The sequence below is a fragment of the Danio rerio genome, chromosome 24 (genome assembly GCF_049306965.1).
Source record: "Danio rerio strain Tuebingen ecotype United States chromosome 24, GRCz12tu, whole genome shotgun sequence".
In the NCBI taxonomy this organism is placed as follows: domain Eukaryota; kingdom Metazoa; phylum Chordata; class Actinopteri; order Cypriniformes; family Danionidae; genus Danio; species Danio rerio.
The window spans coordinates 23,630,224-23,654,827 of NC_133199.1; the positions used below are offsets into that span (position 1 = coordinate 23,630,224).

General features: G+C 37.0%; 1 long non-coding RNA gene across 2 annotated transcripts in view; it reads right to left on the reverse strand.

The window, feature by feature from the left end:
- Nucleotides 1–914: 914 nt before the first annotated feature.
- LOC141380670 (uncharacterized) overlaps nt 915–24,604 on the reverse strand; it is a 202,773-nt gene continuing 179,083 nt past the window's right edge. The window contains exon 4 of one of the 2 annotated variants that reach the window (XR_012399284.1): nt 915–2,842. This is a non-coding gene — a long non-coding RNA (uncharacterized lncRNA). The remainder of the gene's footprint in view (nt 2,843–24,604) is intronic. The other variant, XR_012399285.1, reaches the window with a different exon arrangement.

Genomic DNA, 24,604 nt, shown 5'->3' on the forward strand with positions numbered 1-24,604 from the left:
CTACCGGATATACAGTTGAAGTCAGAATTATTAGCCCCCCTGAATTATTAGACCCCCTGTTTATTTTTTTTCCCAATTTCTGTTTATTGAAGAGAACATTTTTTCAACACATTTCTAAACATAATAGTTTTAATAACTCATCTCTAGTAAGTGATTTATTTGATCTTTGCCACGATGACAGTAAATAATATTTTACTAGATATTTTTCAAGAAACTTCTATACAGCTTAAAGTGACATTTAAAGGCTTAACTAGTTTAATTAGGTTAAGCCAGGTTTGGGTAATTAGGCAAGTGATTGTATAACGTTGTTCTGTAGACTATCCAAAAAATAATTTTGTCTTTAAAATTAGAATAGTGCACTGCACTCCAATGTAACAAACAGCTTTAAAAATGCAATTCATATTAATTTAATTAAAATATGAATATTTTGTATTTTTGTCACTGATAACTGGGTTCTGTTCATGCCTGTGTTTTGTTGTCATTTGTTGTTTTTTCATGGATGTTATGTAATTTGTGTTTTGTTTTATTATATGATTGTGATACATTGGGGCCCCTTTGAAAACAAGAAGGTACATCTCAAGGGGTTAATACTATAAATCAATTCAGTTAAACCCTATTAACATTATTAAAATTGCATACAGTTCTGAGTGACTGAAATAGTTGGTTTGCACTGAATTCTCACTTCTAACGTTAACATACTGTATGTATGCTATTTAGGCATGTATGATATTCTGATGGTATTATAACCTTGGAAAAAACTATCACAGTTTCACGGTGTTGTGGTTACTGCTCTAAAATATATATATTTTTAAACGTCTAGGTAAAAAACATTTTTTTTCTACTTTGAACACAATATATTTAGAGAAACATTTAAAATATTTTAAGACAGTAAAGAAGTCAGGCTAAATAATTCAAATGAATCTTGACTTCTGCTGTCTTTATTAGTTTCAAAAACACAGGTTTGTGTACAATTTAAAATTGCATCTTTTCTGCTGCAGATACTGTTGTCCTAAAAAACTTAACACAAAACATAAAAAAAGAATTGAAAACTAATGCTTGAAACTTGCATATACTCTAGGAACAGTGTAGCAGAAAATGTTGGCAGTTTTAAAACCTTGACTTCTCCAAACCATTGTCCGATGCCTAATGCTAGTTATTTTATTTTTCTGAGGTAAACTATCAACTGGTATAGTTAGTATTGCCATAAACGTCACAAAATGGCATTCAAACTCATTAAACGGTAAACTTACTTTTACATTTAGGGTGCTTTCACATCTGTAGTTTGCTTCATTTTGTCCGGACCAAGGGCAATAAATGATACATTGTAGCATGTTCTGCTGTCTTTGGGTCATTTCCACACCACACTGATTGCTTTGGAACGAACCAGATGAATATATATTTCCTAAACTGCTTATTGATTGGTCAGAATTCACGTGCAGGAAAATGCCAATGAAACTCCTGCATGTAAACAAACCGGCAGACACAAAATGTGGCTTTTTACTATGAAGGGACAACTGCGCTGACTGATTGTATCACTGCTCATAGTATACTGTATAGTTTGCATTCATCACTTTAGACAAACTATACATTTCGAGAATGAAATGCGGTTGTGGCTGGAAAACAATGTTTTAATGCTTTTCACCATCACCGTTAGCATCGCATGTCACTTCAGGAGGAGGCGTGAATTAATTTAGCTAAACTGCGACATGGTCATCTTGCGGAAATATTACCAACTATCCATCAGGTAATGTTTTTTCCTCTCTCTCCCTCTTTCTGTTGTTAAAGCGCTGTCAACAAATATTTTTCCTCCATATCCCATAATGCACAGCACATTGGCCTACGGCAGCTGGATTAGTCCAAAAGGTGCAGTACTTTTTGCGGTTGGGTCTGTTTTAGTACAGATCATATTCTCACCACAAACAAACCGCTCCAGGGTTCGTTTGAAAGTATAGCGAGACCACCTCTTCAAGCAAGTCTCGATGCGATTTTGGTGCGTGAGTACAAGTACGATTGCTGCATTCACACCTGTCCAAGCGAATTGAGAGCTCTAGTGCTATTCAACCAAACTAAATAAGGCAGCTGTAAAAGCACCCTTAGTGTACATACCCATAAGTTTTTGTAATCAATTATTAAATATTCTCTGTAAAAATGTTTTTTTTTCTAGTTTTGAGTCCCAAAATCCAATGTTAAGAGTATTTTTCTTCTTTTTGCAGCAGAACTGAGACAATCCCAAATCCCAGAATCCCCTCAAGCCATTTCACATGAAAACAGCTTTTTTTATTTTACTCCCTATAGACGCAGCTGTTTGTTTCCTCATGGACACGATCCTGTATTTTCATTCCAGTAATTAGACTCATTGATTAACCCTGGCGCTGGCTGCATTCCACAAGAGACACCAAATCTCCCTTCAACCACATGTTTGATATCAAAATGACTCATCATTTCAGTCGTCATTTCACAACACTGACTGTGTGTTTTTACTGGCACCACACACACAGCTGTACAGAAGGGGAGTTTTGTTTTTCCGCTGACCTCCCGCTCTTTTTATCTTTCCTGCCCGCCAGAGGATCAGATATGAGAATCGGGTGGTAAATTCGAACAACAGTTAGTTTTCCACTGCATATATGAGATTTGCTAATTCGGGCACTGTGGTCAGGGTGCATCCTCACCCTCCTAACCGTCACCCGCAGGCCCCATAGAACAAGCTGCACGCTCTGGCAGATGGAGGTTCGAAGGGCAGCTTGATAATGATGGAGGATTAAACGCCACATTCCCCTCCTGCATGTGTTTGTGTTCCCTCTTTAGTGAGAATTTATGGCTTCTGCGGTGCAAAGATAGATTGCTGGGGGAAAAAAAGAGAGAGAGAAAACGTCACTAATCTGTGGGTGATAATTCCCATTCAAGTGAGTGATTCTGGATTAATAAAAATGCTAATTCACAGAAACGCAAGGGCTCCCGTGGCATGTTTGCCCTCGACTCTATTAAAACCAAAGACACCGGGATCATAAATAAATATGGATGTGGTTTTGTCAGCCTGTGTGGGTGGTTTGTGCTACGCGGCAACACTCGGCGTAAACGTATTATTCATTTAAATAACCACGGGCAAAGGGACACAGAGGTAGGGACATAATTGAAAAAGATCTGATTAAAAATCTAGAAAGCTATGGTCACAGCTTGTAAACATCTAGGGTCATTCAATTACACCGTATCAACTATTCTGCATCATGTTTGCACCTGTTATTAGGATGCATTTTTGTTAATCTAATAACAAGTTGACATTAAATACAGGTGTAAATAACACCATGTTGATATGTTGGGAGTGCAGAGCAGCGAGCATTTTCAATTTAATCATTTGGAAGTTGAACATCTTAGAGCTTTCAATCCTATAATGCACTGCAAAGAAGAAAGCATTGATAGCAGCAGAAAGAGTGTGAAAGGTTGGACATTTCTCAACTTTATGCACATGTCAAGGGAAAAAATGCAGGGCGGCAACCAATTGCACTGAGAAGTAGGCAAGGGAAGATGTTTAGGTATATTTCTGACAGTTTGCAGAACTAGATTAATGTGCTAAAATCACTTAGATGTAGGCTATCAGAATGTATTCCTTCACACTTTCAGTTTATGCTAACTTCTTGAACCATGTATGCCTGTGTGTTTATGCATTGATTCCACCAGATTACAGTTTTTTTCAGTCCCATTGATCTGTTTCTCAGATTAGAATTGAAATTTCTTAAAACTACCTGTTCAACATCATTGAGCCACTTGAGAAAAGCAGTTTCTCATTCCTTTGAACAAGTTGCAAATGCTTTTGTACATTCATGCAAATTAGTATGTGCAATTCTCTGATGTTTCCTACATTATCAGGTCAAAATGCATTGTAACGGTCTCTGTCTGAATAATCTCATCCCCCACAACATTTAATAGTTTGTTCATGGCTTAAGTCTTTACATGCAAAATGTCTGAACAAATTGTCACATAATGCATTTTACTATACATTAATATTAGACTTTTTTTTTCTGAATCTGTCCTGAAATGGTAAATTTCTCTCAGATGAATCCTGACTTTTTCCTAATGAAGGGCCATCTGAAAGAAGACATGTTCACATTTCTACTTTTGCTTTGTGCTATGCAGTGATGTATTTTCCTATCTGTACTGTATCACAATGACATGATCTGTCAACAAATTACAGTACAAACAGCAAAGAATTGCCATAGTTTACCTTAGAACATCCCTCCAGAGTACACTGTTGTATTGACAACATGACTAAGTAATTTGACTGTCTTATCTGCACACGTCTGTCATTCTGATGTTCATTGACACAGAAATTTTGTTTTGAAAGATGAACAAGGGATTTTGAGCAAGAGATTGGTTTATGCAGGAAACCCATGGTGTTTTGCTTTTTGTACATGTTGTTTTGAGAAATGCACTTACTGTTTTGCAAATTTCACTTTTGATCTGAAAAATGTATTAAAGCGGAAAACAAATAAACTGTAAAACTCGTCGTAAATTTAGCTAGCCCCAGAACAGTGGCGTTGTAGTGTTGCCAGCAGCACTGAGCGCAGATTTGCACTGTAGTGGAAACTAACCTAAAGGGGCCGTTCACACAGAATGCGTTTTCATTTCCAATGTGCAACTTTTCTATTAATTAATGTAAACACATGTTTGACAGATGTGTCTGACTGTTATGCTCATGTCTTGTATCTTTTGAAGAGTAGCACACATGAGTGCTGTATTTTTTTGTGCTTTAAGTTAAAAACAACTTTAACTTTCACATGCAATGTAGCTCATCATTGTAAGTTCTATAACAGTGGACCAATCAGATGAACTCGGAGGCTGGGCAACCGTTGCAAGTTTATTTACAAGAGCTCAGTGTCTGTGTTAGGATAACTTTGTGCTTTTTTCAGTGATTTATTTATGTATTTATTTTTTAAACTATACCCAAATGCTTTGTTGTGCATCTTTAGAAGCAAAGACACATTTGTGTGAATGAGCTCTGTTAACATTGATCCAATCTCAAGTGGTCAATGATAAACAGATGTGAAAAGGATCTAAAACATATTTAAAGTTAGTCGATTTTCAACCACTTCTAGAAGTAGTTTAAAACAAATTGCTCTGCATAGTGTAGAGACTCATGTGGGTGGGTATGTTTGAATGGCCACAAAAGTCCACAGCTGTGTTTTCCAAATGCATCTTAAGCCTTATTTGACCATAGAGCTATTGTTACTAATGTCTCATTTCCACTGAGTGGCATGCTTCAGTAAAATACAATACACTACCTGACAAAAGTCTTGTTGCCTATCCAAGTTTTAGGAACAACAAATAATAACTTGACTTCTAGTTGATTATTTGGTATCAGAAGTTGCTTATATGAAAGGCAAAAGCCTCTAGATTATGCTTATTTTACCAAAATAAAATGCCTTGATTTTTAATTATTTAATTAGGACAGTAAGGCTTAACTTTGCTTTGACAAAAGTCTTCACTTAACAGAAATAATGTACAGTAAAGAATATAAGTCATGGTGCAGAAAAAAAAAAAACATATTGTGTATGACTCCCATGAGCTTGGACGACTGCATCCATACATCTCTGCAATGACTCAAATATTTTATTAATAAAGTCATTTGGAATAGCAAAGAAAGCGTTCTTGCAGGACTCCCAGAGTTCATCAAGATTCTTCGGATTCCTCTCTAGTGTCTCCTTCTTTCTTACCTCAGACATGCACAATAATGTTCATGTCTGGTGACTGGGCTGGCCAATCCTAGAGGACCTTTCTTGAACTTTGATGTGGATGCTAAAGTATGAGAAGGAGTGCTATACTGCTGAAGAATAAGCCCTCTACTGTGGTTTGTAATGTAATGGGCAGCACAAATGTTTTGATTCCTCAGGCTATTGATGTTGCCATCCACTCTGCAGATTTCTCGCATGCCCCCATACTGAATGTAACCCGAAACCATAATTTTTCCTTCACTAAACTTGACTGATTTCTGTGAGAATCTTGGGTCCATGCGGGTTCCAATAGGTCTTCTGCAGTATTTGTGATGATTGGGATGCAGTTCATCAGATTCATTGGAAAAATCAACCTTCTGCCACTTTTCCAAATGATACACTAGAAGTCAAGAAATTAATTGTTGCTCTTACAACTGGGATTGACAACAAGACTTTTGTCAAGTAGTATACGGTTTAGTATGGGTCACCCAGATTAGGCTTGCGTTTCCACTGTCATCAGTATCTTACTTTGTAGACATGGTGTATGCCAGAAAGAAGCAAACAATGCAATTCTAACTCAAAGAAGAAAGCTGCACGAGCTGTTCACTTATAACATCTTTTGTAAAATGCCAAAATTTGTTAACGATTTAAGAAATTAAAGTAAATATTTTAGTTTGTCTTTCAGAAAAAAGAAATTAATATTTGATTACAACTTAGACACAGACTTTAACTGTGGTATTTTTTTTTCTACAGGTTTGTGAATGTTTTATTTATCAAATAATTTATTTTCATTGGAAGAATTTCCTGCTTGCTTGTAAGCTCCATAATATGGGTTCATTCGTTCACTGTGTTTTTTATGTCACACAGAGTGCTCTTAAGTTATGTACAGCATGAACATATATGCAGGATGAGTGTTGATGAAATTTAAACACAAGTGGTCACTAGAGAATATATGTAAACACCAGGTGGAAATGATAAAGAGACATTTTGCAATATTTTAAAGCTGCATGCATGAAATGATTGAAGAGACATGCAGTGAATAGCAGGGTTTAAATGTTGTCCAAGCATTTGCTTAATAAATGCTCACTGGGTCATAAGGCCAGCAAGTGTGTTGTAACTGGATGATTAGTTTTCCTTTGTGACATATTTGAGCACCTTAAGAAATATTTTGTGTTTTTGTGGTGAAACTGTTTGTGTTTCATCATAACTCAGATTCTGGGTGAGAGGCAAAAGTCAGCAGAAGCAGGATTAGAAAATGACCAGGGTTGTGAGCTACTACTCATAGACAAAAAGAAATGCTATAAACGTTTAAAATGTTGACTCAAATGTCCCAAAATATTTTCTTTTTTGCTGTAAAATATGTTGACCCTTTGAGTAAACGATTCAGCTGAAATACCTGATATCTGCCACTGACAAACAACATGAGATGAAAATAAGATAATAAGATAAAAAGAATAAAACTGTTAATATTCTATTATTTGTACATGTGCATATCATGCAATTAAGAGCATATCATGTATATGAGCGTATCATGCAACATTTGCCTTACACGATAGATAGATAGATAGATAGATAGATAGATAGATAGATAGATAGATAGATAGATAGATAGATAGATGATAGATAGATAGATAGATAGATAGATAGATAGATAGATAGATAGATAGATAGATAGATAGATAGATAGATAGATAGATAGATAGATAGATCTGTCCTGTGCATTCTGTATAAACATTACTTCACTACCAGCATCCAAAGGTGATCCTGCACAGACAACTTTTAGTGGCAATCTGAAATTGCTCAAGTTAACTATTGAAATTGGCAGAGAATTTATTGGTATGAGCCAGAATGCTCTGCGCATAAACACTTCCCCACTCCTCCACACACAGAATACCAAAAATTAAGCAGGCTGGATCATTAGTCTCGGCACATAACCACACAACTCACTCATTGCCACCATGAATATTCCTTGCACATGATTTGTGAACCAAACGGTCTGCCCAAGTCCTGTTTATTTAGAGTCAGTCTGACTGTGACGGTACAGAGTATCACTTAAAATAACACACGCACAGCCCGTAATTTAAGGACAGTGTTAGTAATAGGAGCCAGCTTGAAAACACACAATGAATGCTCTGCTTCATTCAACCACACTGGAAAGAGAGCCGGAACGAGCTGCATTCCATTGGATTTCACCACATTTATTTGGCTAAAGGGTAATTTTATCATTGTTTGGTGAGATGTATCACAAACAGGAGTTTAAATGAGGACTATAGGCTTTGCTGTTGCTTTAAAAAGTCTGATGTACTTCAACCGACATTGAAGATCAAAGTGGTGTGATGTCATTTAGAGATTTTTTGGGGTTAAAGAGAAAAGCACAAAAAAAATTTCAAAACCATTTCAGGCCTAATTTCCAGCAAACGAACAAATGAACAAAAATAACGAAGTGTGTCTCCAAAACCTGTCAGCATTTTGGACAAGCACAGGGGCATAACTAACGCACTCTGTGCTGAACTTTAAACCAGCTTTCAGTTGGTAAACGACGCAGTCGATATCAGTTCTTCAAAACAGCAACGCACCAACAATGTGCTTTAACACACCAAGGTTATAATTGTTTTGGATTTTTCATTAGTTTTAGTTTCTACTTCGTTTAGTCTTTTTGTTTTCATATTCAGTTAGTTTTTAGAGGCAGATTTACTAGTTTTTATTAGTTTCTATATTTTGAAATTACTTAGTTTTAGATATAATAGTTTAGTCAGCACAGTGACACCTCTCCTTCAATGATAATAAAATTCTTGTCTGTTTAAAAAGATGGACTGCTAGTTTTAACATTAGACATTTTGGATAAACATTGCAGGCTTGCCTTCCATAAGTTTTGACCAAGTGTTTGTTACTGTTGACCTATGCGATCAGAACTTTTTGATTAACATCAGAGCAACAACAAAAAAAAAGGCAAAAAAAAAAAGTCAACGGTAAAATGAAAGAAAATGAGAATTGATAATAGGTGTGTTTTTTAACTGTAAGACAGCAAAACAGACAGTCTGTGCATCTGATCTAAAACCAACCATTTTACCATGCTTTTTTTGTTTGTTTTGTTTTTGGTTTGGTAAACTATTTTATGGGTGGCACGGTGGCGTAGTGGGTAGTGCTGTCGCCTCACAGCAAGAAGGTCGCTGGTTCGAGCCTCGGCTGGGTCAGTTGGCATCCAGTCCAAAGACATGCACTATAGGTGAATTGACTAAGCTAAATTGTCTATAGTGTATGTCTGTGAATGGGTGTGTATGGGTGTTTTCCAGTGATGGGTTGCGGCTGAAAGGGCATCCGCTGTGTAAAACATATGCTAGATAAGTTACAACTTCATTCCGCTGTAGCGACCCCGGATTAATAAAGGAACTAAGCCGAAAAGAAAATGAATGAATGAAACTATTTTATTTTTTATTTTATTTAAAAAACATTTTCTATGTCATACATTGTCGGTCAGCATCACCTATCCACCTAATCTGTGAAAGGCATTGAATCATTTCACGTTGGGTGTGAAAGCACCATTCATCTGTGATTCACTTCACTTTATCACATCACGCTCAGTGTGAAAGGGTCTTAACAGTATAACACGTCCATTTACATGCACCACTTCCTCACCATGAAACATATGGTATCAGTGACTTTTACAGCTGAGCTCCGAGACTGCTTCACGGTGATGTAAGTTGCAAGCATGCATACACAATCAAGTTTCCTTTCTTATCTATCGCAAACGGCTCCCAGAGGAAAGCTTTAATATGATGGATTGTGTTGATGTCATAAGTAGTTTTAGCGTCAAAGACAAACGTGGCCTTTGTTTCCAGTGAACTGCCATCCTCACCTGGAACCAGAGCGGGGCTGGACAACTGCCAGGTGCGTACTTGGCTAGCTGGGCCCTGTGTTCCTGGGAGAAGAGGCCCCGGCGGAGGATTTGAGAGCCTGATAGGATTAGACTCCCTTTCTTTACACAACATTGATGAGGATAAGGAATCTGTAGAGCGCTCAAGCACTCCAAAGCTTTCCTAATGCAAAGCATCAAATGCCTTCACTGCAGTCCACACGCCGTCAAACTTCTGCACACATGATTTGTCCAGCAGCTGGTCTGGTTACATGAGCCGGAGAAACACTGCTATGATTATTCGACCACAGACCAATAGCGGTGTTTATTAGCTCACAGGGAATTTGCTCACTTCGCTCCATATGTCTCGCATACCTTGATCTTAAGATAAATATTAGTATTATTTTCCTTCAATGGTTTGCCAAGAGAAATATATGTAAACAGTCATGTAAGGACAGTTAAGCTCTGAAGTCAAAATCCGCCAGCATAATGCATTATGGGAATGTGGATGTTATATGAGACTTGTTCTAGAATTAACATTTTGCCAATTTTGAAAAGCCAAATCTAAGCCAATCAGATCATACTATGAGGAATACAATTTTATAGACTATGGGTTTCATTTTAAACTAGACTTGGAGGTCTCGAGATGGCAAGCAGGGAGCACTCAACCAGATAAATAATAATAATAATAATAATAATAATAATAATAATAATGATGATGATGATTCCTTACATTTATATAGCACTTTTCTGGACACTCAAAGCACTTTACAAATTGGGAAAAATCACCTCATCCATCACTAGTGTGCAGCATCCACCTGGATGACGCAATTGCAGCCATATTGTGCCAGACCGCACACCACACACCAGCTGATTGGTGAAGAGACGACAGTGATGAAGCTAGTTATGGCATGGGGATGGTTAAGAGGCCATGATAGACGGATACCAGTGGGCAAATTTGGCTAGGATTCCAGGGTTAAATCAGACTCTTTTTTGAAGGACATGTTAGGATTTTTTTAAGGAAGGCAGAAAGTCAGGACCTCGGTTTAATGTCTCATCCAAAAGACAGCACTCACTGAGCAGTATAGAGTCCCTGTCACTATACTGGGGCCTTAGGACCCACTTGGACGGTTGGGTGCCCCCTGCTGGTCTCACTAATATCACTTCTGGTAGCAACCTAGCTTTCCCATGTGGTCTCCCTACAAACCAAGCACAGCCCTGCTTAGCTTCAGTGGGCGGCACTGTGAGAGTTGCAGAGAGCTAGCTGCTGGCATTATGACAAATTTCTATGGACACTATAGAATCTATAGAAAAAAAACGCTGTCCATTTGACTGTAAAAAGCTGTATATGTCGTATTCTGTGTATACAATTATAGCACATCTATCAAGGACCTAATCATAGAAACTAATTGCAGCAATCAGAAGGTACATGGGTCACATAAGAGCTACAAAGCTCTCAGAAAAAATTTAGTTTGTGTAAATTGTAAATGACTTCAACAAGGATGTAAATGCTTTCTTACTATAGTCAGGGGCGGACTTAGTGATTTGGGGGTCCTAAGCTATTTCAGGTATGGGGCCTTAGCATTGTTGAAAAATAATGTTCAAAAGTATAAGTTCTCAAAATTCTCACTCTTGCACGCTCTAGCTACCTTTACTCTGATCACTGGTAGACTGGTGTCACTAAAATCTCTGTGATTTGATTGTGAACAACAGCAAGAAAATAACAAAACGGTCCATTAAATTATTACATTTAAAACAGAGAAGCAGATCGGTTTGACTGTACCAGGAAAAATCCTCACGCTCGCGCTGCTAAAACATTTGCTGTCAACATGCAGAGAATATGATCTGCTCTCAAAGCTGCAGGTGTGAGAGACGCTTTTAAAGCCCTCGGAGGCTGAGGAGAAACCGATGACATCACCCACAGGTCGTTGCAAAGAGTAATGCTAGGAACGGTACAGCACGGACAAATGAAAGTCTCTACAAATGTCCAGTAACACCTAAAACATTTGCTAGTCGCTTTATTGAAAATTTGGAGCTAGGGGGGTCTGAAAAGTTGTTAAGTTGGCATCACTGGCTGGCTGTTACTTTGACTGAAACGCTCACACCTTGCGCATGTGCAGTACAGAACAAACATTTCATTATTCATAGGGACCCCTGAATTTGAAATTAAGTAAAGACAGTAACATTTTAACACCTGAAGACAGATTTTACAGCATATGATAGAAAATGCATAAAAGAGCTATTAATAGAGCTTCTTGGCATTGATTGGGGGCCCCTAATTCCCCCAGGGCCCTATGGGGCTGCTTACCTCGCTTATTGGTTAAGTCTACTCCTGATTATAGTCACTAGATTTTGACAGTTCTGAAATGGTGTGAACACACCTAGTCTGAATAGGAAAAAAGTATGAGATTTACATGTTAAAATCACTGGTTAAATGTGTGGAACATGCACAAATTGTGGTTTTGGAACATTTTAGGTAAAACCTAAGTGATCATGGTTCCATACAAGTCAATAATAATTCATGTACGTTGATTGTAAAATCACACATGCAATATAAAACATTGTATTTGATATATTTTTATGTAAAAACCCATGTGATCATGTTTCCACTCAAGCTCAAGTCAGTATTTGTTCACATGTGTAATGATGTCATAACATCATAACAAATCATAACATGTTGAACAGACATAGATTTTGAGCATTTTTATATAAAAACCCATTTAATCACGTTGCCACACATGTCAGTATTTGATAACATGTGTGATGATGTTGAAATCACATGCAACACATTTGAAAAACACAAGGAAACCTAAATAGAAACATTTTTATGTGAAAATCCATGTGACCAAATTTTCTACGTGTCCACATTTGTTTATGAGTTTCAAATGAAATTGTTTTACAGTGACATTGTACATGTTTACGCATGCCACTTTTGTGGTTTACGTTCCAAAAATCATGTTTCACCACAAATTTCAGGTAGAATTTTGACTTGGTAAACATGACTACGTGGGTTTGACATTTATTTATTTATTTATATATTTATATATTTTTTTACAAAAATATGTTTTGCATGTGTGTTCTACGTTTTTTCACATTTTAACAAGAGTTTACATGTGAAGATCAAGAGTTTAGTTTTTCGGAGCAGATAATGTTTAACTGTGGGTAACATGCAGAATTTAACACTGTCATTAATAATAAAGCCATCCAATCACTATGGAGAAAAGGTGAGGCAAATACCTCACTGATCTGAACTGTCACAACATTCTTGTCATAACAGTCATATGATCATAACTGATTAATTTTTAACATTATATTCTCATCATTATGCAGTCTTGAAGAGGTAAAATTGGTGTATATGACAAAAAAAAATCTACAACATTCTGCACTTGGAGGTAAGGAGATCCACAAATTAATATTTTTTGTTGTTATTATTATGAATTTTTTCAACAAACAAGCACATGTTTTTTTATATTCATAACCGTGTTCATGTTTTATCCTCATGTTTTTTTTTAAATATGCTATAATCCATAATAACAACTCCTGTATAGTCAACCCAAGCTCATTCTGAAAACGTAGTCCCGCGGACGTTTCTGGAGACAGCGGAATACGTCCCAGGAGGTACGTATGGCTGCATTTATTTTTTTTCAAGCGAATGCTACGGGGGAGTGTGATGTTGTTCCCCTTCGCGCTTGCCGGCTGAACGCTTACCTCCGTGTGGGCTTTCCCGCTGCAACCCGTTTGTCCACTCAGCTCATTGTGCACGTCGGCAGAGTTGAGATGCAGATAGGAGTTGACCACAACGATCGGTTTCAAGTCCGGGGAAGAGCGGTTCCAGAAATCAGGTATGACAAAAACAGATTCCCAAAAATTAAGTGAACGAGTTTCATAACAGGGTCAGAATGTGGTGAAATGCGAAAACGCGGTAAAAAAAAAAAAAAAAAATCAGGGCTTTTCTTTTTTTGAACAGCTTTTGTAAATTGTTGGTCGGGTTTAGGGAAGTGAGCGGGCGGGCGGGTCAATCGGTAAAATTGGTTGGGTTTAGGGAAGGAGGAGGGTGGGTCAGCCGATTGGCCGGTCGCGCAGTCAATCAACCGGTCAGTCGGACAGCGGCCTCTGGTGGGCTCACGCGAGAACAGAGCTGGTGCGAACTGCACTCGCGAGAGGCATTTGAGATGCGAAAAAGCGCACAACAGCGGCCTTTGCAAAAACAAAAACAGCAGCCGTACGTACCTCCCAGGACGTATTCCGCGGTCTCCAGAAACGTCCGCGGGATTACGTTTTCAAAATGAGTCTGGGTTGTGTATAGTAGTCCCACAATATTCTGACTCTTAAAGACACTCGAATACCCAGTCAGAAAAGTCTAGTGGCTAGCAATGAGCTTTTTACAGTGTCTGCTATAATGTTAATGTTGTTTTGTTGTGTTTACATAGATGAATAGGGCCTCTGTGTAAATACACAATACATTGCGATTACGATTGCCACATTATATTGTTATGATAACATGACATATGCCTTTAGTTATTGCCTTAAAATAAATACAAAAATAAATAAATAAATAACTACAGAACTCACAATCGTCTGATCTCATATGAAGCAAGAGATCGCGGTGTCATATGACGACATGTGCAGGTGTTGTAGTGCTGTCCCATTTCTTAGGGGTAAATTTAAAGCCGGTCCCCTTCACACTCGGTTTTAAGGGCCAAGGAGAAGGGGAAGGGGTACAAAAATAGAATTGGGATTACACCTTAATCTGAAAACAATGATTATTCAATAAAAAAATCAGCATGACAACACTGTTTACATTGTACAGATCTAAACGTCCTCTATTTAACAGTCCTGTTTTACATACATACTATCTATGTATCATAATCATTACATACATTTGATTACTACAGTAAGTACTATCCTTAAACCTACCCCCGAACTTAACCTTAACCCATAGTCACTACAAGTACATTATGAGTAAGTACACTATATGTACATTAAGTTCATATACTGTACAATAAAGAGCAACTGATCTAACTAGTGATCTTTCATTCTGTGTTAAAAAGCCAAGAGGGAGCTTCTTCGCCATCATCTTTGGCCAAAGGTAAAGCATCCTTCCCCACTACATGGCTGAATTAGATGGCATATTTTTGAGCATTTCTTCAAAGGTTCAAAGAGGCAGGAACAGGGCTGTAATCAGGTCAGAAAGGGGCCATTTGAGGCCCAGACGAGCTCAGCCCAGACCGGGGAAAGATGTTGAGAAGTGCGGAGCTGTATAAGACAGTTATGTACTCCTGTCAGATAAGGTATGTGTCCCTTTTTGATCTTTTCCCTCAGCTTTGATCAGTGTCTTTGAGGTTGAGTGTATGCTGTTCATTTGGACATTAGGCAGCAGGCAGATTTGAAGACTTGCTACGGAAAGTTGAGAACATGACACATAGATTTGCCTTTGGTCTGTTACACTGTGGGGTCTTTAGATGTGAGCAATTTTTTTTTCATTTCTTCAGTCTCTCCAGTGCACTGATCCTGGAGCTTAAGTGAGCAAAAATGTGTTACTTGGCAGAGTATTCATTTATCTATAAATCACTGCTGTAGAGAGACACGTCAAGTTTTGCATTGAGCACATTATTGTAATGCGCCTAATTCTGAGAAATGAATCATACAATTGTTGTATTGGTATTTTGTACAAAGACATGCGGTATAATTGAATTGATTAAGCTAAGTTGGCTATAGTGCGTGTGTGTTTGTGTGTGGGTGTTTCCTAGTGCTGGGTTGCAGCTGAAAGGGCATCCGCTGTGTAAAACATGTGCTGGATAAGTTGGCAGTTAATTCTGCTTTAGCCAAAGGAAAATGAATAAATGAATGTAAGCATCTATAATATGAAAATAATAAATAAATACTATGGAAGTCAAAGAGTGCCATCAACCACCCTTCTTCAAAATATGTTCTCTTTAAGTCATGAACAAACAGTTTGATTTTTGTAAACGAATACACTAAATCTACTACGTTTTAGGCTGTGAATGGATAATCCAGTAAAGTAGAACAAAATGTAGACTTAACGCATGTCCTTTATGCTAGTGTGATTCCAATTAAAAAGGTTAAGGATGTCTACATACGTACAGTACATACGGCTGTCTTTCAGCTTTAAGAGCGGGCTGGATGGGGGACGGGGCAGGATGGTATGTGTGTACAGGGGGGTTGGAAGGGTGGGTTGCATATTATTGGTCCACGCAGAATCTGCACTCACAGAAATCTGCAGATTTTTTTGGAACCTCTCATTGAATCTAATAATTACTTAGATTATGTGTAAATGTCTTTAAATAAACAGTTATTCTGTTTTTACATTAATTTCAGTATAAATATTAAATATGCAAATGTTTATATGATATATGCACGATATAGTTTGTAAACTAATATCTTTAAATGTATTAATATATACAGTTGAAGTTGAATTATAAGAACAGTTGAATTATTAGCCCCCTCTCGGTTTATTTTTCCCCCCAGTTTCTGTTTAACAGGGAGAAGATTTTTTAAACACATTTCTAAACACAATAGTTTGCTCTGTAGACTATAGAAAAAAATATATGGCTTAAAGGGGCTAATCATTTTCTTAAAATGGCTTCTAAAACATTAAAAACTGCTTTTATTCTGGCCGAAATAAAACAAATAAGACTTTCTACATAAGAAAAAATATTATCAGACATAAGGTGAAAATTTTCTTGCTTTGTTAAACAACATTTGGCAAATATATAAAAAAAGAAATTAAAAGGGGGTTTAATGATTCTGATTTCAACTGTAGATATTTACTTTGTTGACTAAACAAGTTTTAATTGCAGACCCTAAATAAACAATTTTATTATTGTATTTATTTATCTGTTTATGTGTTTGTTACTAAACTCTCAAAATTAATACACATAAATATTTTACAAAATTATACACAGAAATGGCAAAAAATGTCTGCAGAATCTCTCAGGCCCTTCATGACACAGACATGTACACAAATGTTACAATGTGGAAGTTTTCTATCATTGCAGAATTTATCAAGACCTTTATTTCCTTAAAATGCATATTTAGTACACTTCTCATAAACTACTAACATTAACAAATACTTCAATTAATATGTTGAACATATTTTATTTGTAAGTGATAGTAATCTAGTAACTATTTATCAATTACATAATATTAATTCATAATTGAAAAATCTAATTTTGCAAAATGACTAAAAGAAAATGCTTCTCTAAATTTGTAACATATATTCATTATAAACTCATTTCTCAATAAATTATTTTTTCTTAAGCATGTGAAACTACTTTGATAAGTAATAAAATACTTGCATGACAATAACAACATGCAGATACTCTTCTTCTCTGATTTGGTGAAGTGAACGTTTATACAAAACTGTTGAATTAATGTACAGTATTTAGGTCTATTATAAATAACTGTAATTAAATAGCCAAAGTAAAAAGTAATCCCTTACTTTATTTTGTTGTCAGATAAGTTATTTAATGAGATTTAATTTAATTTATTTTGTTTTATTATTTTCATTGTTTTAGCATTTTATATGTATACCACGGGCTCAAAGCAATGCAACAACACCATGTGCACTGGTAATAAATTTTCCCCCAAAATTCCTCATGTCCATTACGAATTGCGATGCTCATGGCAGCGACGCAGCTGTCGGGCTCAGACTGCTGATCTGTTGCATCCTTTTCAAACGCATTTTGGAAACTGCAAGGAAACGGAGCTAAATCTCCTCTGATGAAGTGTGTCTGTCTGCCGTCTCTGATAAAAGCCAGCCCCCATCATCTCTCGCCAGGAAAAAAAAGAGAGAGAAAGATACCTACTCTGTCATAATCCATTTGGACTTAAACTGTATTTAATCCAGAATAAACCTGGACTGTAACACATGAGAAGCAGTTTGCGACATTAGTTCTGAGTTTGCAGCCACAGCCAATCTGTAAATGGCTTTTCTCTCAGGGGGGTTCGAGTTGGACTGTTTAAGTCTTTATCTTAGTATAGAAAAGCAATAGGTTGAGCCCTGGTTATGGGTTTCCAGATTAGCCAGAGAAATTAAGCGTCTTAAAACAAAGAGTGGCAGCAAAGCCAGATTTGCAGGAAGAGCCCATTAAAGCACACAAGCATCTACTTCAGTGCCAGGAGCATCAAACTCTGTTATTTTAATATCAGTGAGATGATTTTATTGTTTGTTTTAGTTTTTCCATCAGTTATTAGGCAACACTTGCTATCACTAGTAAAATTAATCTCACCAATAACGTATGTACATACAGTGCATCCAGAAAGTATTTTAATTTATTAATTAATTATTAATTAAATATTTAATTTATTAATAAATTAATTTATTTCCTCAAAAGTCTACACACAATACCTCATAATGACAATGAGAAAAAAGATTTTTTGAAATTGTCCCAAATTTATTACAAATAAAAACTCTGAAAAACATGTACATAAGCATTCACAGCCTTTGCCACAAAGCTCTAAATTGAGCTCAGATACAGTCGTTTCCAATGATCATTCTTGAGATGTTTCAGCAGCTTAATTGGAGTTCACCTGTGGTAAATTCAGTTGATTGGACATGATTTGAAAAGGCATGCACCTGTCAATATAAGGTCCCATGGTTGATAGTGCATGTCAAAGCACAAACCAAGCATGAAGACAAAGGAAATATCTGTAGACATCGGAGACAGGATGTTTCGAGGCACGAGGCTGGGGAGGGTTACAGAACAATTTTCTGCTGCTCTGAAAGTTCCAATGAGCACAGTGGCCTCCATCAAGTGGAAGATGTTTGGAACCACCAGGACTCTTCCAAGAGCTGGCCAGCCATCTAAGCTGAGTGATCGGGGAAGAAGGGCCTTAGTCAGGGAGGTGATCAATAATAGTCACTCTGTCTGAGATCCAGCAATCTTCTGTGGAGAGAGGAGAACCTTACAGAAGGATAACCATCTGTGCAGCAATCCACCAATGAGGCCTGTATGGTAGAGTGGCCATACAGAAGCAATTCCCCACCTGGAATTTGCCAAAAGGCATCTGAAGGACTCTCAGACCATAAGAAACAAAATTCTCTGGTCTGGTCTCTATTTGGAGTGAACGCCAGGCGTTACGTTTGGAAAAAAGCAGGCACCGCTCATCACCAGGCTAATACCAACCCTACAGTGAAGTATGGTTTATATATATATATATATATATATATATATATATATATATATATATATATATATATATATATATATATAGATATATATAGATATACAGTTGAAGTCAGAATTATTAGCCCCCCTGACTTATAAGCGCCCCTGTTTTTTTTTTCCCCCCAAATTTCTGTTTAATAGAGGGAAGATTGTTTCAGCACATTTCTAAGCAATAGTTTTAGAAACCTATTTCTAATAACTGATTTACTTTATCTTTGTCATGATGACAGTCAGTAATATTTTACTTGATATTTTTAAGACACTTCTGTACAGTTTAAAGTGGCATTTAAAGGCTTAACTAGGTTAAAAAGGTGAACTAGGCAGGTTAGGGTAATTAGGTAAGTTATTTTATATCGATGGTTTGTTCTGTAGACTATCGGAAAAAAAATAGCTTAAAGGGGCTGATAATTTTGTCCTAAAATAGTTTTTTTAAAAATGTAAAACTATTTTTATTTTAGCCGAAATAAAACAAATAAGACTTTCTCCAGAAGAAAAAAAAATATTATCAGACATACTGTGAAAATTTCCTTGCTCTGTTAAACATCATTTAGAAAATATTTTAAAAAGAAAAAAAAAAAAATCAAAAGGGGGCTAATAATTCTGACTTCAACTATATACAGTATATATATATATATATATATATATATATATATATATATATATATATATATATATATATATATATATATATATATATAGGTCTGCCATTATCATTCAAGTTGATGAATGTATATGATTTGCATGTACTGTATGTAAATTAATTGTATGCTATGCTTTACATATCATTCAGCTTATTACTAGCCTTGCTCTTTCTACTGTAAGTACATTTCTGTTACTTTTTCTTTTGATGTTCCAGCTCTGTCTGCTCTTCCCATCTTTGATTGTAACCGGCAGGTCAGTGGTTCGGTCATTTCTTCACATTCCCAAAACACTAACAATTATTTCCTGCATGCCTTTGAAGTAAACAAACTCTCACATTATGCAACACACTTCACACTGAAACAATAGTACATTTATGAAACTGTACATGCAAACTTTAAAGAGACCACCAGGAACAATTTCTCAGTGTTTACAATTTAAAGTTGTTTGTTCGAGTTAAAAATATTTGGTGTTTTATGTAAACAACTGATGATATTTCTTTTTAATATAAAATAAACTGATAGAGATTACACTTTAAAAAGGGAAATAGATGAACCTGGATAAAAAACTGCAACTTGTTACTCCTAGAAGAATTATTTTGTTTCATTTTATTTATTTCAGTTACTTTCACTTTCAACTTTCACTTAATTTTAATTAGTATATATATATATATATATATATATATATATATATATATATATATATATATATATATATATATATATATATACATATTGCTTTTGAGTTGCTTTGTAACTGTTTAGTTTATAACTGAAGTCAGAATTATTAACTCCCCTGAACTATTGGTTTCACTGTTTATTTTTTTCAATTTCTGTATAACGAAGAGAATATTTTTTCAAGACATTTCTAAACATAATAGTTTTAATAACAATTTTTTTTTTCATTTTATCTTTGCCATGATGACATTAAATAATATTTTACCAGATGTATTTTAAGACATTTTTTTACAGCTTACGTGACATTTAAAGGCTTAACTAGGTTAATTAGGTTAACTAGGCAGGTTAGGGTAATTAGGCAAGTTATTGGATAATGGCGGTTTGTTCTGTAGACTATCGAGAAAAAAAAAATAGCTTAAAGGGGCTAATAATTTTGTCCTTAAAATGGTGTTTAAAAAATTAAAAACTGCTTTTGATTTATATATTAATAATTCTCACTACAACTCTCTCTCTCTCTCTCTCTGTCTGTCTATTTATATATATACATATGTCTGTGTGTGTGTTTATGTTGATCTGTTTGGTTCACTTTTTCCAGTCTAAAGTTGGTATTTAAAAAAAAAGATGCAATTTTTCATGCTTATGTTAAATATAATAAACACTAACAATTATTCCCCTGCATGGCTTTGAAGAAAACAAACTCTCACATTATGACAGCAATTGCTTCAAACTGTGAGCTTTTCATATTGTCATAAAGACAGTAGACAAAAAAGTGATTTCATCAACCTTGCCATAAAAATAAATAAATAAATAAATCAGTGAAATAGCATAAAAAAATACTTTAAAAAAATATCTGTCAACAAGTACAAATTTCACACCTTTCCATAATTATGAAATTAAAATGTAAAATGATGTTCAACAGAGAGTCAACACCTATCCTTTAGATTAGTCTTATTTCTTTTGTGTTGTCCATTCACAAAATTTCTACAAAGTGTGTAGAATATATGCATGTATTCCTTAATATACTTTGCAGGACTGCCTTAAAGGGATAGTTAACACAAAAATCACTCTGAAGTGTTTTTTTAATCTGCTGAACATTAAAGCACATATTTTTAAGAAAGCTAAGGACCTGCAACCATTGATTTCCAAAGTAGAAAATACAAACACTATAGAAGTGCACGGAAACAGGTTTTCAGCTTTCTATAAAACAATCTTCATTTGTGTTCAACAAGAGATAGAATCTCCAACAGGTTTAGAACATGGTGACAAAATTATCATTTTTTGGGTGAATTATCCCTTTAACTCTGTGGTTAGTTATTAGAAATATAAACAGATGCTAATATGTACTGTTAACATTAATAATCTCCGTGAATTTATGTTTCAAATTTTTGCTGCAAATGTCACATTCATAACTCTGGAATTGCTCAAACATATATGCTGTAACATCATACAATCTATTCCTTTAACATCATCTAAAGAACTGATCATCCACAGCGAAACAATCTATGAGAAAAAGCTACTTAACAGTCCAAGAAAAGGCCCACATAATGAACCTCAGTAAACATGGACAATGAAGCAAGTGTTGTGCAAATGAGTGGAATCGCCATCGTTCCATAGTGCACACTTAGAAGAGCTTCAAGCACTTCATCAAACGCTTTCAAAGCACCGATCTTATCAGGTGTTAAAAGGAACAGGAGAACAAAAGCATCCATTCTCTTGTGCTGCTCTAAAACGCGAACCAGAAGCGGGATGGGAGGACAGATTAAAGAGAGTGTTTGTTGCAGGTTTACAGGATCATTGAGCTGTCGACTCCGGAAAAACAACAACAACAAAAAAAAACTTCCACTGAAGTGCTTTAACAGCTTCATTATGACACCGCTGGTTTGTCCCCAACAGCACTACTTGTGTTGCGTCCCAGGAGATTTTTTGAAAGCCATTTACAAATTTCATTACATTTGCTAATTATTTACACACATATTAAGTAAATGTTTGAATAGTTAATATATAGTGTTTGCGGCAAGAGCAGAGTGAGAAAGTCACTGTGTAAGTCAATTCTTATTACTGTTAAAGCAAAATACGCACCATCAAATATACAGTACATATCAGGGGTAGAAATGAAAAGGGTAAATATCTTGGAGCATTATCAATGCCCCAAGATAAGAGACAAAAATTACCCCAAACAATTCAACAAAAGTACTATGTAGCAAAAATAAGCTGTTTCACTGGTCACTAAAGCTGTGTATAAAAACATATATTTGTTTGAGATAAGGTATACATATAAATGAAATAGAACTACATAAAGTTAAGTTACCAACAATTAATTAATATTATTAAAAGTTTATTAACAGTTTTTTTGTTTTAATATTTTTTGCCACACACCACATGACATTTTTACAGTATACGCTATTTGTATAATATTACGAGGTTTGCTTTTGTTTTGGTCATTTTTTGCTGTCGCACCACAGGACATTTTCACAGTATACTTTATTTGTATATTATCAAGAGGTTTTTCTTTTGTTTTGGTATTTTTTTTTTTTTTTTTTGCTGTCACACCATAAGTCATTTTTACAGTACACCCTTTTTGTATATTATTAAGAGGTTTTCTTTTGTTTTGGTAATTTTTTGCTGTCACACCATATGACATTTTTACCTTACCTTGCCTCCGATGAGAGGTTTGCCAGGTAAAAGAGAGCGTGAGAGCACCTGCATCATTAGAGGCGCAGTCTTCCAAAGTGTTCCCTGGCCCATACTTATCCCACTTCAACAGAAGATTTATGCATCTAGTTAATTTCTAGGAATTGATACGACAGTACGCTGGGAAATCCTGCAGACCCGATAGGGAGGACGCTGCAGAGGCCATCTGCTACCCAAGTGGGGAGACCTGGTGGCAAAAGTGCATATGGACTAACCCTGAGAAGGGGGAGTACACATATGAATATAAGATAGTTAGCGGTGAGGGAAGACATGGGTCCGCCTGTTAGGGGGGACTGCACCGTGGCTGCATAAGCATATGGGTTCAACAGCGGGGATTGCACATAACAGGCACCTATACCCAGAATGACCTGGCTGACCAGTGGGCGGACCTACAATGTCATTGTTTTTCTTCAATCACCAAGGGTTACCTAATACCCTTGAGGAAACCAGCTCCACTCACAGATTATAAAATCTTGCAAAAGTGTTAGGTGTCACTCAGCCTGCAGCTCTACAGATGTTTGTTAGAGAGGTGTCGCATGCACGCACCCAAAGGATGCGATGCTCCGAATGGAGTGCGCTCAAACTCCTGGGGGACACGGCTCACCCTGGCTTTGGTAAGCGAGGGAGATGGCATCCACTATGCAGTGGGCCAACCTCTGTCTCTGCCGACCACCATAACAGACGAAGAGCTGCTCAGACGATCTCTGAGTACGGTGCACATAAATTCACAAAGCATGAACTGGACACAGTAATGAAAGGGCTGGGTCTGCCTCCTCTGGGGGCAGCGCTTGCAGGCTCACTACCTGGTCCATTTGCCGTGTGGTAGTAACCTTGGGCACATATCTAGGCCGGGGTCTCAGGACAACGAGAGAGTAGTCTGGCCAGAATTCTAGACACGATTCACTGACCGAAAATGCCTCCAGGCCCTTGACCATCTTAATCAATGCCAAAGCGACCAGCAGAGCTGTCTTCAGGGACAGAAATCTTAAATCTTGTCACTATGCATAATCAATTGCTGCCGCGAGTGAGCTAAAATCAGCCATAAAATTGAACATGCAGATGCCCGCAAGTCGAAGGGGTGCTAGGGCACCCTCCGCGAGCTTGGTGAAGACAATAGATGACTCAGCCAATTGTATCCTACTGCATCGCCGTGAATTCCTGGGTGAAACCATCCATGGTGTCACCAAACAGGCCAGCCTAGGATATGGGTGAGTCACAAAAGTGAATTTGTCGACTCCGCATATATCTTTTGACAGGTTTAGCCCGAGATGGTGCTCCTGGACCACTAATGTGGCCATCGTCCTTCTCAGGGCACACGCAGCAGACTTGAGGTCCGTAGAGCTCAGTCAGGTACGGTGCAGGGCTTGTAACAAACCTGGGGCGGAACCACCCTTGTGCAGCTGGGCCAGAGCGTGCGCATGGGCCCTAGCGTGCAGGGTGGAAGCAGCCTGGCCCGTAGCTGTGTGGGCTCTAGCTCTGAGGGAGGCAGGTGGATAAATCATCTCCAGGCCCGCGGCCAAAGGAGCCCGGCAAAGCAAAGTTATTATGTCTGTTTCTAGATCCAATGCCGTGCTCCCTACCCCGGAGGGAGGGAGTTGGTTCAAATGCTTTATCAGACAGTGACAGCCTGTCCTCCAATGCAGTGTTGGACATCTGAGCCTCAGTGTCATCAAGTGAGAGGGCGGCCATCCGAGGATGGACCGCTTCTATCACTTGAAGCTTGGATGAAGGTGCGTGGAGGAGCGAGAGGTCCACAGGCCGAGGGCGGCGGATTTACTCCCACTATAACCCTAAGATCTGCCCGAGTGCCCACTGCGGAGACAACTGGGGTGGGTGGCCCTTTTGCAA